General features: G+C 34.3%; 1 protein-coding gene across 1 annotated transcript in view; it reads left to right on the plus strand.

Annotated features, from left to right (window-relative positions):
• LOC105536276 (polypeptide N-acetylgalactosaminyltransferase 13) overlaps positions 1 to 16,653 on the plus strand; it is a 226,357-nt gene that overhangs the window by 186,570 nt on the left and 23,134 nt on the right. The window lies entirely within an intron of this gene.

Genomic DNA, 16,653 nt, shown 5'->3' on the forward strand with positions numbered 1-16,653 from the left:
ACTGCAAACTTCTTGTTGGCAGTCCTAGGTCTTATTCCTGTTTTCATACCCAGGACTTGCTACAGTCTTGGGACATAGTAGGCACCTAACGAATACTGGGCAAGTAAATAGATGAAAGATTGTATGGTCAGAACAGTAGATTTGTACCTTAGAACTTTGTAGACATTGCCAAGAAATAATGAGCTGTTATTTTCATAGTAACTAAAAGTATATAAGAACAGCTCAGGGATTCATAAAGAAAGTGATCAAATAATAATAAGCATAAAATCTATCCCTACTTTTATTCTAATGTGCTCTACAAGATCAATTTAATGACAAGATAAAAATTAAAACCATTATTTTTCCATCTACATACTTAATTGCACATACACACACACACATACAAATGTTTTTGGAGCCCTTTTTGTTATAACACAAACAGTGGAAACAATTCAGTATTTACCAAGAGGGGAATGGTTAAATAAAGCATGGTATACACATAGTATAGAAAGTTATATACCATCAAAGTGACTGAGGGAGGTCTGCATGTATGTCATTAGAACTTCAAAAGGGAAAAACAATCCAGACAACTTATTTTCAATAATCTCATTTATGAAAAAATATGTGAACATTTTTCTATATATGGTATCTATATATTTATATGGATGCTATGTAATCTATTATAAATCTGTAAAAATCTATCTGGAATATAGATCGTATCTGATGAGTGGATATCTCGAAAGAAGACTGAGTTGGAAAAGAAATTTTCCTTTTTACCCCACATTTTTCTGCATACAGTAGTACATGTATTTCCTTCATAATTAAATAAGAATGGGGAAATTTAAACTATTGAGACTAGAAGAACATTGTTGTGTTGCATTACCCCACTCTAATTAATTGGGTAACTTATGGCAAATTACATAACATTTTTGAGTTTTGATATTGATTGTCCATAAAATGAACAAAATACTTCACTCAAATTTTTTCTAAGACTAGGAAAATTCATAAAAAAAATTAACACTAAACATGGCACATACTAGACATGCAATATGTATTGGTCCATTGCCATTAATTAGCCCCTTATTATTTCTATTGATGTTGTTAATTCTCTTATTTCTGAAGTTAAAAAATGTTCATTTGGTGGCTAATGTTAAACGCAAGATAAAAGCACAACACTTCATTTGGTATTGTTGATCTCAAAACAATAAACAACCTCTCCTGTAACTCTAACAAATATATATTACGGAAAAATTTAACCATCACGTAAAACTCAATTATTGTGAATTCTGCTCTGATAGAATTCAGTATTTCTAAGATAATTAATACTAGGAACCTGTTTCACTTTTTGTCTTTCTCACTTTAATAAAAAACAGATTTTAGAATTTTATTCTCAGAACTACCCTCCCTGGTTTTTTTGCTATTCTTTTATGTTGCCATGGAAGCAGCATTTATTTTTATGGTTATTCGGTTTTGGATGTTTTATAAGTAGCCCCCAACCCATAAAAATTACTCAAGCTTCTCTCTCTTGCTTTTACACAAAAATACAACAAATGTGAAAATCCTTTTTTAACTTACTCTTCTAAAAAAAGGTATTTTTTTTTTTGTTTGTGGACAATTACACCTTAACCATTTCTCCTTGCACAGGAGTTTTGATAGTTTGGGGGTTTTTTAAGGCCTTGCAGACATCAGGAGGAAACTTACTTTTTAGTAGTTGTTAGAAATAATTTTCTTAAACACTCAGATTTCCAGCAAAATCTAAATGGAGTCAATGAAAGTTTTTGTAGCAGGAATACTGCAAAAGGTAACAACTGGAAAATTATTATTAAATTCAACATGACCATTTTGAAGTGTTCTTTTTAAAGCCTTATAAATAAAAACTGTCTTACTCAAAGAATAACAAAATTCAGCACTCCATTTATATCTATTCTTGCACTGATTTCTTTTCATTGTCAAGGAAGTTCATGATGATAATTAACACTTTGAAAAGAATAAGAAGATTTGATTAACTTGAATATAAACTTTTACAAGTGAAAGAACTTACACTTTACTGAAATAAAGTATAGAAGTTAGGAGATTGTCTTCTCTGTACTTCTGAAAGATGACATGGATTCTTGGAAGCACTTCTGTGTCCCCTACAATGTTAATGACTCAGATTTACATATATAGCCCCAACCTCTCTCCTGAGCTCTAGAATCTACAGCCAGTTTATTATTGTTAATGTCTGTGGACATCTCAAACCCACCTGTTTCCAAACTGAACTCATTTCCTTCCCTTTCACACAGTCATCCAAAATGGAAACCTAACATAGAAACTTACTTCTGAAGTCCGATTAGTCAACAATTCCCAACATTTCTATGGAAAAATGTCCCTACATCTTACTCCTTTTATAACCAGGATCTCTGCCTTTGTTCTAGCCTAGATCTACTTTTACCCATATGGATTTAAAACCTTATTTTCATGACTCATAATTCATGCTACCTTAGTTTAACATCTCATTAAATTTTCAGCAGCTTTCCACTGTCCAAAGAATAAAAGACAAATTCTTTCCTATGGTATACAAACCCCTCATAATTGTATCGCCATCTGGCTTTCCAGTCTGATCTACCTTGATGTCCCATCAGTCTCCTGTGCTCTAGACATATGTCTATAATTTCCTATTCCTTGCATGCCTTCAGTGTTTTCTTATCCTAGCAGTTCATTTACACTGTTCTCTGAAATTGAGCTGTTGGCTACACTCTGCTCCACTAAAAAACTTAAGACACACTCACTGTTGCTGCTATAAAGACACATGCACACGTATGTTTATTGCGGCACTATTCACAATAGCAAAGACTTAGAATCAACCCAAATGTCCATCAGTGACAGACTGGATTAAGAAAATGTGGCACATATACACCATGGAATACTATGCAGCCATAAAAAAGGATGAGTTTGTGTCCTTTGTAGGGACATGGATGCAGCTGGAAACTATCATTCTTAGCAAACTATCACAAGAACAGAAAACTAAACACCACATGTTCTCACTCATAGGTGGGAACTGAACAATGAGATCACTTGGACTCGGGAAGGGGAACATCACACACCGGGACCTATCATGGGGGGGTGGGGGAGGGATTGCATTGGGAGTTATACCTGATGTAAATGACGAGTTGATGGGTGCTGACGAGTTGATGGGTGCAGCACAGCAACATGGCACAAGTATACATATGTAACAAACCTGCACGTTATGCACATGTACCCTAGAACTTAAAGTATAATAATAGAAAATTAAAAAAAAAAAAAGAAAACCCAATAATTTGGCTTCTTTTTTGCTAGCTATTCACTAGCAACTCCTTAACTTAAACAGGACACATTTTAATGGATAAAATATAATTAATTTATTCATTGTTTTATTTAACATACAATATTTGTAAATGTTCATTATTATAAACTAGGCCCATCAAATTTCCTTGTAGCTAAAATCTGGTGATCACTACTATTTACTTCTTTAGAAATATGTCTAGAAGTACATTTGCTCAATCAAAGGTTATGCAAAATTAGAAGGCTTTTAAGGTATAGTGACAAATTTTTCTTAAAGATTTCAGCAAATTAATAAGACTAATAGCTAAAATAAAAAGGACTGATAAACATTTAATACAAATTACCCTCTTTGAGTCTCACAATGATCTTTGAAGTAGATAGTGTGATTATCTTGATTTTACTTACGAATTTAATGGAAATCTTGAGTGATTAGTATCATGACTGAAATGGTAAAGCCAGTGTGAACCTAAGTCTGATTCCACACCAGGTTTATAGTCACTGTATTTGCGTTGATTTCCAACGACACTTTCCAGGATTATAATCACAGTGGCCAACCCTGTGTATTATTGTTTTTGTTTTTTATCTTTGCCGTTTTAATATGGGAGAAACATTTTAACTTGTTTCAACCACATTTCTAGCATTATCAATGCATTTAATGATTTGAAAAACTGGCATTTAAGCATTTCAAAAATTGTTATTGCAAATTTTCTAGTGATACTGTTGCTTATGTTTCCATTGAGGGTTGAAGGGGTTCTTTCTTGTCATGTGTAAGAGTACTTTGTTAAATACTATTACCCTTGTCATGCATGTTGCAAACATTTTTCTTTTTGTTTACAGTTTGTTTTTATATACAGACTTTTAAGCAGTTTATGTACTGCAAACAATGTTTGTCTTAATACTTTCTCTTTTTGGTGTAGAAATGCCATTCATTTTTAAAGTGCTTTGAAACAACATTTATATCATCATAAAGGCATAAATACCAAAATTGATAACTGGATTACAGTCTTATTAGGAATATGTTATATCTACTCAAACTGACACTAATTTTTATTTAAAATTTACATAAAACAGCTGGGCATGGTGGCATGCATCTGTAGTACCATCTATTCAGAAGGCTAGGGCAGGAAGATCTCTTGTACATAGGAGTTTGAGTCCAGCCTGGGAAATGCAGCAAAACTCCATCTCTAGAAAAAAAAAAAAAAAAAACAACTCTGATACATAAAATATATTTATAATTAGGTAAAAATTAAATTAATGTAATATTTATAAAATAAACACTTTACTTTGAAATTAATCACTATAAAAATTTAAAAATCCAATGCTGTTTTCCTTTGAATAGCAGCACATCTTTAATTAAAAATGAATAAAAATAGCCCCATACACATTGTACCTTTCCCTTTTAAAGGCAAAAAAATGTAAAGTAATGGAAAAATATTCACAACCTAGTGAATGCATTTATAATGTTTCTTTTTCTCCCTAGAGCCACTCATTTGGAGAGAGCAAGAAAGCACATGGAAACATTCCATATAATTTATTGCAGTAAATGATTCAGAGCTATTTTTCAAGGTAGCAAGCCTTTAAGGAACCTTATGCTAGCCATTTATTAAAATGCTATTTTCTGCCAAGATTAAAGAAGAGATCATTAGGTGTTACTATACTTTTATACAAATGTCTCCTCCTCCTCTAACATCTGATTACTTAAATTGAATCTAACCTTATGACAAGTGTATTAAAAATTTAGAGAGTAAACAAATACTTTGTCTCATTACAGATACTCTCCTAGAGAAAGCTTAATTATTTTAGTAATGTGTTCTAATGTAGTCACAGACTGTAATGAATACATTCATTCAACAGATATGTATTCATTTTAAAGTTTGCATTTTTATACGTACTGTAATTACTTAGAAGCCATTTCAATACTAATTTGGTCCCTTTTTAGTAGCTTGCACAGTGGAATTAAAACTTACCAGGGATTTCACAAAATAAATTTGCAAGTTAAGTAGAATGGCCTATGAGGAAAAAAGGAAAATCCACCATTCATTAAATGTTTAAATGAGTTGGATACGTGCAAGCTAGAAGAAAGCAGAGTCACCACAACTTCTATAGAAACAGGAATTATTACAAGAGCCTTTCATTATCATTGATGCTTGACTGGGAGAACTTCTCTGGTCTTTGCTGGCTTTGTCCTCCTGTCAGGAGATTATACTATACTTGGGATGGAATGGTGTCTTAGTCTGTCTAGATTGCTCTAATAAACATACAATAAACTGGGTGTTTTAAGAACAACAGAATTTTATTGTACACAGTTCTGGAGGCTGAGAAGTCTAAGACACCAGCAGATTTGGTGTCTGATGAAGGCAAAGTTCATTGAGGCTTCTTGTTGCCTGCTCACATGGTGAAAGAGAAGAGCTAGATCTCTGGGGTTTCCTTCACGAGGACACTAGTCTCATTCCTCAGGGCAGAGACTTCGTGACTTGATCACCTTCTAAGGGCCCAGACTTCTAAGACTGTCACACTGGGGACTGGATTTCAATGCATGAATTTGGGAGGGGGGACCCAAGCATTTAGACCACAACAAATGATAATTTCAGTCAGTCATTCACTTTGGCTAGTTTTTTTAGGGGATCATGAGTTATCTCTTTACCCTCAAGTTCTTCAGACAATGAAGTTTGAAGTTTCCTTTCAAGTAAATCCAATAGGCTCTGCAATCATTGGATCAGTCAGGTGTCAGCAAAGCCTTAGGATACATGTCAGTGACTCTTTTATCTCCTTGCTACTATGTTCAGTCTTGATTCTTCACATTTCATTTTTCTAGAAAATTAATCCCCTCAAGTTTATCTTTAAGAAGGTGTCAAAGTTGTACCATTTCCTAGGTTTGCAGCCATTGTTTCAAACTCAGTGTGTCTATAATTACCTTGTCTTTTATCCCAAGCCTTTTGTCCTCTAATCTTTCTTTCATCTTTTACATTTTTCTCTCTCATCTTTCATCACCCCATGCTCGCTACAAACTGGACCCTAAGCCCTGGGAATTCATTCTACTAGTCTTTTTAAAATCTATTTCTTCTTTTCCTCCATTAATAACTCAACTTTCTAAATTTGAGCCTTGATTGCCCCAGGCTTGAATTACTACAATGATTTTCAGCGTAGTTTCCCCAAACTCCAGCCTGTCCCTATCTTCATTCCACCTTCCTTAAATAATTAAGTGATGACTCCTAAATTATCACTCCCAGACTTCCAACTAGCAAAACATGCAAGCACCAAAAAAACACTGAAAGAGTTCCTAGTTATTACAGGATAAAATTGGCATTGTTTACACAACTTTGACCCCTTTCTGCTCTACTCCATCAACTTTATTGACCCTGACCAGATTTGTAAAAAATTGTTATTGTTAGTCGTTGTTTTTCTTATAGCTTTGCCTTTTCTTAAACCAGTTTGCCATGACCTTTCCATGCTTTATTATTATTTTTATTTTTATTTTTTTGAGGCAGTGTCTTGCTCTGTTGCCCAGACTAGAGTGCAGTGGCACAATTTCGGCTCACTGCAACCTCCACATCCCGGGTTCAAGTGATTCTCCGGCCTCAGCCCACAGAGTAGCTGGGATTACAGGTACCTACAACCATGCCCGGCTATTTTTTGTATTTTTAGTACAGACAGGGTTTCACCATGTTGGCCAGGATGGTCTCGAACTCCTGACGTCGGGTGATCCACCCACCTTGGCATCCCAAAGTGCTGGGTTTACAGGTGTGAGCCACCCTGCCTGGCCACTTTTATAACTATGTAAATTCTATCAATCTAGTAGATCTAGTAGCACTTCAAAAACCACCATCTCTATATAGTGCTGTATTTTTTCTGCTTTTCAATATACATTTATATTTCCTTTGAACTTACACTGCAGAATTTTTTCTCGTGTTTTTAACTTATATATTATTTCTCAATATTCTATAATCCTTATGTTGTCATTCAATTATGTCTGTTTCATTATCCTATCTGCAAAAATAAATTGTAATCTTGTTTTGGATGCAAGAATTTGTTGTTATTCTTAAAAAAAAAATAATCTGCCTACAGGAAAAAACACTTACTAAATTTACTTATTAAAAGTAAACAATTGTTATAAAAATGTTTAAAGTTACCCAAGAGCCTACTGTTATCACAAAAGTAGCTTCAAAATTGACTACATAAAGTAAAATCATCTTCCTGGAGGATGAAATTGTTCCTATAGAAATGTGTGGATTTGGGGCTGTGGTAACTGAAAATGAATATCAAAAGATATCCATGTTCTAACCCCTGGAGCCTGTGCCTTACATGGCAAAAAAGATTTTGTTGACATTATTTTGTTAAAGATCTTGAGATATGGAGATAATCTTGTGTTGTCTGGATAGCCATGCTACCACATGTATCCTTATAAAAGGGAAGCAGAGGGAGAAGAAAGCAGAAGAAAAGATCATGTGACCATAATGGCAGAGCTTGGAGTAATGAGGCCAATAAGCCAAGGAATGGTTGCAGTCACAAAAACCTGGAAAAAGCCAGGGCTGGATTTTTCCCCCAGATCCTCTGGAGGGAAAGAGGCCCTGCTGATACCTGATTCCCACCCAGTAAAGCTGATTTTGGACTTCTGGCCTCCTGAAATGTGAGAGAATAAATTCCTGTTTAAGCTGCCAAGTTTGTGATAATTTGTTTTACCAGCCACAGGAAATTAAGGGCTCACAAAGAAAATTCTAGAAACAGTCATAGCTCAGAGTTCATAACTAGCCCACTTATTTGGACAAAAGGTTCTAAGATACTAAACCTTCCTCAAAGTTGGAAACATACATGATTTCATCCTGATACTTCTAAAAATGATGTGATAGCTAGAAAGAATGGACCTAAATTGTGTAGTATTGATTCTTCAGAAAGTTTTAATTGTAGAATTTTTGTTTTTAGAGATTCTGTTTTAACTCAAATTTTTGTATTCTCTACTATCATAGTAATTGTAAATAACATTGTCAATGAATTATAAATCCTATATTATTAAAAATATAAAATAACAAATGAAATCCTTAAAATATTAAATGATAATGGCTCCTTCTGTTATTAGTTAATAAGTCCTGCATAGGAGTGTTAAAATTGTTTTATCCAATAATTGAGCAAAAAATCAACAAATAACATTTTCCTGAGTCAAGAAAATTACATTTATATTAGAGGAACATCTGTGAAAACTTGGAGTTGATAAAAACTTGTAGGAATTTGTGATCTGATCCTGCCAGGTGTTGCCTGGCCACAATATTTTCTGGCATAGAAACATTAAATATGTCACGTTTGACCCTTTTCTTTCCCTGACAAGAGTTACTCAAAAATCGTAAGATTTTTTTTTTCTTAAGGTCTCCTAAAAATTGAAAACTAATATTGGCTGTTTTTCAGATTTATCTTTTAAGTATTGTACAGTCTAATTTTATGTTTCTACCTATTGATTGTTAACATCTACCATGTAAGACATTTTTTCAAAAGTCTTAGAAAAATTGTCAATTCAAGTCAATCTAGAAAACACCTTTTCCATTTTCATAAAGTATTTAAAATCAATTTCATGGAATTCTATATTCATTTAAGTCAGTCACAACTTTGGTTCTATGCTTTCTAGCTATGAGTACAGAGTTGATTATATGATTCCTTGTGTCAATAACATTAAAAAACAGCTTCATAAAAGTTCAGATATTCCTGGTGTTAAAATCATAAGGATGTCTACTATGATTCTTGATAAGAAAAAGCAGTACACGGGAAAGGGACTATGGCACCAACAAGGGAAGGACACCAGACCAAATTGGAGAAGACAGTGTCTAAGAAGGCATCCTAGAAAATAACAAAGTATGTCAGTGCAAATAGTAGGACAAAAAAAATTTATTCTGTTGATTAATTGGTTAAAGTATATCACAATCATCCAATGCATAACTGAGATTATTACATTTCTATAAGGCTTAAACGTTAAAATGATATTCTTTTTTTAATGTACATAAATGTGTATCAGTTTTATGAATGGGATTCTAAGAATATTTGGAAAAACTGCCCTTAAAGTGAAATATCACAGAAAGTGTATAAAGCAGAAAGTTTACTACCCTGGTTTAATAAAACCCCAATACGTACACAGACACATACACATAGACACAAAGGCGTACCTCAACCGTCAAGACAGCTTTTCTTACTGAAAATGGAAAGCTGTTACCTGAAAAATTTACTAAAAGGAAAATGTTTTGCTACTAACAGCATCCACTTAATACCCATTACCCACCAATTTATCTCCTCCACAGCTCCTGTTATTTACAGATGGACTACAAGCTCTCTGCTAACTTTACCAAGATGGACTTGTCTGCATTAAACTAGATATTTATTCCCAGCAGAACTTATTACTCCTGTGTGCTCTTTTAATCTTCTGACCCTCATTCTTTTCTCCACCTTGTCTTCAAATATTTTTCTCCTGTTTTATGCCTAATTCCTTTTGACTTGAGGCTATAACCTTACTCATTACTGTGAAATGTATTCTTGTTCAAGTAACCTTCTGGCCAACATTTTATCATATTTAATATTTTTTAATTAAATGATTTGAATGCATGAGTCTGTGAAGAATATTAAGGTCTTTTGAAATACTCTCCTATTCCCCATCACCCTTCGACTAGCTGGATGCCTATTTTTCATTGAGGACATAATTATTTTCACTATAACCATTTTAAGCATTTTATAATAGACAATATAACTTTATCTCGGCTTAATCTGTGTAGTAACAGTTTATTATTTTCTAGGTAAGGTAAATAATGTCTATGATTTCTAAATTAACAGTGTTGCCTAGCCCACTTTTATATTCTTGAGAAGGCAAGCAGAATCCATACTTATGATTAGTTGCTTTGCTGTACCTGTGATTGTCTTCATCTTAATGCATTTGCAATTCCATCCTAGTTATGATGACAGTTTTGGAAGAAATTAGGCAAGCGTATTCCTAGTTTTTTGCTTTTTAAATATGAAAACTGATTTTTTCCAGAAATGAAAAGATAGCACAATAAAGCCAAGATGACATAAAACTAGACAAGAAATTCATGTTCGAATATTTGACTAGGCAATGCTAATACTTTATCTCAGCAAGAAAAACATTAAGTTTAGAAAAAGAAAACGTGAAAAAATATGCAAGTGAAATGAAAATATTTGATATAATATTTTATAGCACAAAATACATTTTATATTCTGCATAAGATTTTTAAAGGATTCCTTGCTTAAAACTTACCAGTTTTTAAAAGGAGTCATCAAATATAAAATACTGTTGAAAGCAGCCCAATGTGAGGAGACTAATCAAATGTAAGCTACACATCAATATGGCTAAAAAAAAATGTTTTAGATATGTCATTTAAAGTTAACTATCCCATATATATTTTGCCTTGCTATGAATATAGACATAGTGGTCATACTATGTCAGCAAAGTATCTTCTATTATATATTTTACTTGCCCTAATTATATACTCATGTCAAGTAAAAAGGAATTGGATCTGAGAGATGAGATTGTTATTTTTCTATATAAATGATGAAAAATTATTTCTAATTTTTATTCTCCAAATCTATTCTTACCATTAAAAGCTATCTTTATACTGAAATGTGTCTAATATATTTTTCTTTGCACAAGAAATTTTTATATATGTTTTCTAGGATTTTATTGCATTCTACACTAATTTGAAGTATGTATTAGTATGAGATGGGTTTTTTCTTTTTAATTACTTACATCATATATAATTACACATATAAATATATATATATATATATATACTTGTTATAGAGAGATAGATATCCCTGGTTAAATCCACTTGGACACAAGATTTAATATAAATAGGCACAAAAACCATATACTCGATCTCATAGGGAATACAAAAGAATCATTAGCAATACACCAAGCATTCATAATGCTCTACAGGAGGCATTCAAAAAAAGGTCTGATAAGGACAGGAATGGAATGGGTCTAAAAGACTCCACAAAGCACTTGGCGTGCACAGAGAGCAGAGGGTGAGTAAGAACAGCAAGGACACTGCGACAAATGGAATTGAAAGTCTGGAGTGGGACAGTGGAAAATTAAGTTTTGTAAGTAGAGGAGCTAAGATTACAATAGACAGTAAATGTCAAGCAAGGGAATTTTGACTTGAGGGGACAAAAGCAATGAGCTTTCAGACTACAAAGGTTGTCAAAGGATAGTGTGTAATAAGCATCATGAAAATACTTGGACATTCAGTTTTGTTATTAAAAATGACACAGTGAATTCAGCCAAATATGAAAAGGACTTTTTATTCACGTTATTTAGTATTGAAGTATAATTTCACAGCAAGCAGGGGTAGACTGTAGAACCTTTTTCAATTCATTTCTTTTATTCTGCTATCAAAGGATTTGATCCAATACAAAGCATGAAGCTGCATGTGGTGTATACAGAAATGATACCTTTCCATTAAAGGAAAAAGGCTTCAGTAGGTAACCATGGAAACAGCCTAGTGTCCATTCCAATTTCTAATAGAAAATCTTGGTCTTCTAATGAAAACCTACCAGATAAACATATTTCTACTCCAACTCTCTAGTTCTAACTCTCTAAAAAGATTTGGAATATTCATTTAATTTAAAAAAGTAAAATATGTGTTTATGACTGTAATATGCAAAATTTGATTTTCTTTTAACCAAAAAATTCAAACATGCATTTTAAGATCATAACACCAAGGAATGGTCAAAGCAGTCTTGATAGCTCACTGTGGCCAGTGTCCAATTCATGGTTTACACATTAATGAGAGCAAGTGCCACTTCTGGGTGGCAGAAATTGTCATGTTCCAATCCACCTAACAAAGAGACCTGATTTTTTTTTTCTTCATTCCGTGAGTAAACCAAGTGACGCATGAGCTGGGCTTATTTTTTATTGTTATACTTTAAGTTCTAGGGTACATGTGCACAATGTACAGGTTTGTTACATAGGTATACATGTGCCATGTTGGTGTGCTGCACCCATTAACTCGTCATTTACATTAGGTATTTCTCCTAATGCTATCCCTCCCCCACCTCCCCACCCTACAACAGGCCCCAGTGTGTGATGTTCCCTGCCCTGTGTCCAAGTGTTCTCATTGTTCAATTCCCACCTATGAGTGAGAACATGTGGTGTTCGGTTTTCTGTCCTTGCGATAGTTTGCTGAGAATGATGGTTTCCAGCTTCATCCGTGTCCCTGCAAAGGCCATGAACTCATCCTTTTTTTATGGCTGCATTGTATTCCATGGTGTATATGTGCCACATTTGCTTAATCCAGTCTATCATTGATGGACATTTGGGTTGGTTCCAAGTCTTTGCTATTGTGAATAGTGCCACAATAAACATACGTGTGCATGTGTCTTTATAGTAGCATGATTTATAATCCTGTGGGTATATACCCAGCAATGGGATGGCTGGGTCAAATGGTATTTCTAGTTCTAGAACGTTGAGGAATCACCACACTGTCTTCCACAATTATTGAGCTAGTGTACACTCCCACCAACAGTAAAAGCGTTCCTATTTCTCCACTTCCTCTCCAAGCTGCACTTATTTTTTAAATGTAGGAATCCTAATGTGGTGTTACATATAAATCTAACATAAGGACATGGCCCCTAATTTCTGACTTAAGCTTTTAGAGACAAGTTAAAATTGATCTCTAGGATCCCTTGTACAGAAGAATTTCATATAATTTTTGTAGCTCATGCCCGCTCCAGGAAGTACAACATAACCTTCCCCCTCCCTGGCATGGGTGCTGTGTTGACTTTCTTCCAAAGATTACAATGTGGAAGAGGGTAGTGGCAACTTTACAATGGAGAACTATTGGCAAATACTACCTTGAGTATGTAATCAAGATTCTATAATGTGAGTCATAGTGATACCATACACCCTTGATATGATGTGATGAGAGTGGCACTGTACCCTTGTGGTCTTCTACCCCCAGCCCTAGACCCCTAATCCAACCATGAGATAAACATTAGAAAAATTCAAACTGAGAGATATTCTATACAGTGCCTGATAAGTATTTCTCAAAACCATCATCAAAAACATAAAAGTCTGAGCATCTATCAGAGTAGGCTGAGGGGATATGATGACTAAAAATGTATTGTGGGATGGGATCTTGGAAAAAAAGGAGCGTGGATTGAATTTGCAGGGGAACATGATGGAAAAACCTAATGAAATCTGAATAAACACTGGAATTTATAAAAGATCACCAAGAAGTGAAATGCTAAGTGTGTGGAAAGAGCATGGGACTTGGAGCCTGACAGACCATGGTTCCAAGACTGGCTCTCCCACTTGCAAACGGAGTGACTTTGTAGAGCTTCTTTAACCTTTGCAAACCTCATAATCCTAATTTTCAAAACAGGAATAACACTGTATGTGCTATATCATATTTAATATACAGTGTATTTTAAATGGCAGCTGTCTTTCCTAACACACAACAGTTGCTCCCAAAATGTTCTTTCTCCCCTTGCTTCCAGCCCAACATCAAAAGGCTAGCACCTCTGACCCTCTGTCTGGAGGTTTGCACTCCAAAGGCTGCTTTGCCCATCAGTCACGTTAAATTCTGCTCCCTGGAAACTCACCTCAAGCAAAAGGTGAGGGCAGATGATGTATAAATATCTCAGCCCTGTCACTCTTTGAGGGACTAATTCTGATATGCTTATTCTACACTGGCTGCCAGGGATCCCCAACAGAATTAAGCTCTAGTTATCCATAGTGTAAACAATTAGAAAATTTACCATGTATTAGCCTTTTTCTCTTCCCTACCACCACACTTGTCTTTTCTGAGATCATATTCCTAATTACTTGCACTTGAATTACTGTCTCAGTGTCTGCATTTGGGGGAACCCAAACTGAATAGATCCTGCTCTTAGTTTGCAGCAATACTGAATGCTGTAAGTAAATAAGATTTCTTTAAACTTGAAACTATCTAGAAAACTTTGATATTATTTGCACCCAATGCAAGCATTGTGGTAATAACTGCAAGGTAAATTTTGAATATTGTGTCTGGTAAAGAGTACTTTCCCTTTACAGATAGAGAGTTGAAAACGATACATAAGTATATCATTATATCATTTAGGACATTATAATTTGGCTTTCTAGTCTTTTTATATATGTAACAATTTTATCTAATTACATGCTTGAATATATCTGGTATAGTATATACCAGAGTTTTAGGAAGTGTCTAAAGATATAAGTGAAAACTTTTAAAATTATATGAAATGTTACAAAAACACCTGTAAAAGACATTCAGATGGGTGAGCAAAAAGTTTTATTATTTTTCAGCTATTAAACCAAACACTAAAATTAATATAATAGTTTATATAGGTATCATGTGAATGATATATATTATTGTTGTTATGTCTATTTTACATTCACAGGCTTAGATCAGTAAGAACCTCAAAGACCAGATATGTTGCTGCACAATGGTACCAACTAATGAGACAGGCATAAAGGAAAACTATGTATGTATGTATGTTACCCATTGAAAAGAAGAATATCTCATTTAGGAGTCAACATTCTTCTCTTGAAATATATGTTCGAGAGTCAGTTCTTCATAGAATAAATATTTAAGGAATGATACAGTTGAAAAAACATAGACGAATATACCATCAAGAGAAAGATAAGTTGCTAGAAGATCATTATGAAAAGAACGGAGTTCAAATGAGGTTGGAATAGTGGGAGAAATTCTTACAGAAATGATAGCACTGAGTTAGATGTATGTGTATTGAATTCAGCAGTTCATGAAGGTCATGTGTAATTTGGATAAACCAGACACATTCAACACACAGAAAAATATGTTGAATAAATAGATGATTGAATAGCTGAGAAATAGAGTGATGGAGATGCATCGTGGAAAATGGTGTTTCACATGGTGAGAACCATTCTAGTTTTTGCATGTTTCCTTTTTCCTGATGGTCCCATATTAGTTTTCTATTGTTTCATAACAAATTGCTACAAATTTAGTGGCTTAAAACAACACAAAATTATTGTTTCACAGTTTGTAAGAGGAATTCAGGCACAGTGTGGCTGGGTTGTCTGCTCAGGGCCTCAGACAGCTGAAATTCAGGTGTTGGCCAGAGCTGTGATCTCAGTTGAGCCCCAGGGGATTCCTCTTCCAACCGCCCTGGTTCCTGGCAAAATTCAGTTCCTTGCAGCTGTAAGAATGACTTCCTATCTTTGTTTGTTGTCTGGTTCTCTGCCAGGGTTGCTCTCTGCCAGCAGCTAGAGACTGCCCTCAGTTATGTGCCATGTAGCTCTCTCTAAATCATGGCAGTTTTCATCATCAGGCCAGCTGGAGATTCCCTCTGTTCAGTGCTAACCCAAGGTTGTATCTAATATCTTTGTAATATAATGTAATGTGATCTCGAAATGACCGTCCTGTCATGACCACAGTCTGTCCTGCACTTAAGGAAGTTATATAGGGCATGTATACCAGGGGACAGAAACCTTGGATCATCTGCAGATTATATACATCAGTCACAAAAAAAGCAACCTCTGTACATTCAAGCATAATTCGTGGGATATATTTTGGAAGGGATTCCCAACTCAGCTTAAATTTGCAATTTATATTCTTCAGTACTGCAATAGTAAAATATGAGTATCTGCAGCATAATATTTATAAATTAGATTTCCCAAATTGTAGACTTCCTTTAAAACCCTTCAGGGCAGAGTCAAGTATTAAAAAAATACATACAATTTAACATCGGTAATGTTTAAAATGGGAAGATTTAACAATGAAGTAGAAAAGAGAAATGTCAGTCACATTTTGTTATTATATTACTGCATATTGCTTATTGTATTATCTTGCACTCTTGCTCTGTTTCCCATAAAGACTAGGGAATTTCAAAGACAAATTGTTTTCATTTCGATTCAGTTACTAATTATTGGACACTACTCTCCTACTAGAACAGTTTGCACAGGGATTCAAAATATATCCTTAGCATTGTTATTGAATCCACGAGATTTTTTTTAAAAGAACCTAAAAACTGATAGGAAAAGATGAGATAGAATATAATCAAATGTAGATATTATGCATGAATATTGCACAGAAAATCACTAATATTTAGATATTACTTGAGGCAAATGTTTTGTTTAGAGCTTACAGGAATTTGCATTATTCAATCTGTAAAATAGCCCATGAAAGAGGAGGCATATATTTATCTCTTTTTCTCAGATGAGGAATCCAACATTTTGACAGAGACTCCCAGTAACTCTGGTCCTGAGTCATAGCTCTCAAACTTAGGTTTGTGTAATCTTCCAGAGCTCATTTTTCCAGTATTATCCAATTCCAAATATATACAGATATGGTATCTGCAGTACAATGGCAGATAAGCCATCTGGGTAAAAATGCTAAGAGAGTGCTAAAT

This window comes from Mandrillus leucophaeus, unplaced genomic scaffold (genome assembly GCF_000951045.1).
Source record: "Mandrillus leucophaeus isolate KB7577 unplaced genomic scaffold, Mleu.le_1.0 Scaffold1577, whole genome shotgun sequence".
Taxonomy (NCBI): domain Eukaryota; kingdom Metazoa; phylum Chordata; class Mammalia; order Primates; family Cercopithecidae; genus Mandrillus; species Mandrillus leucophaeus.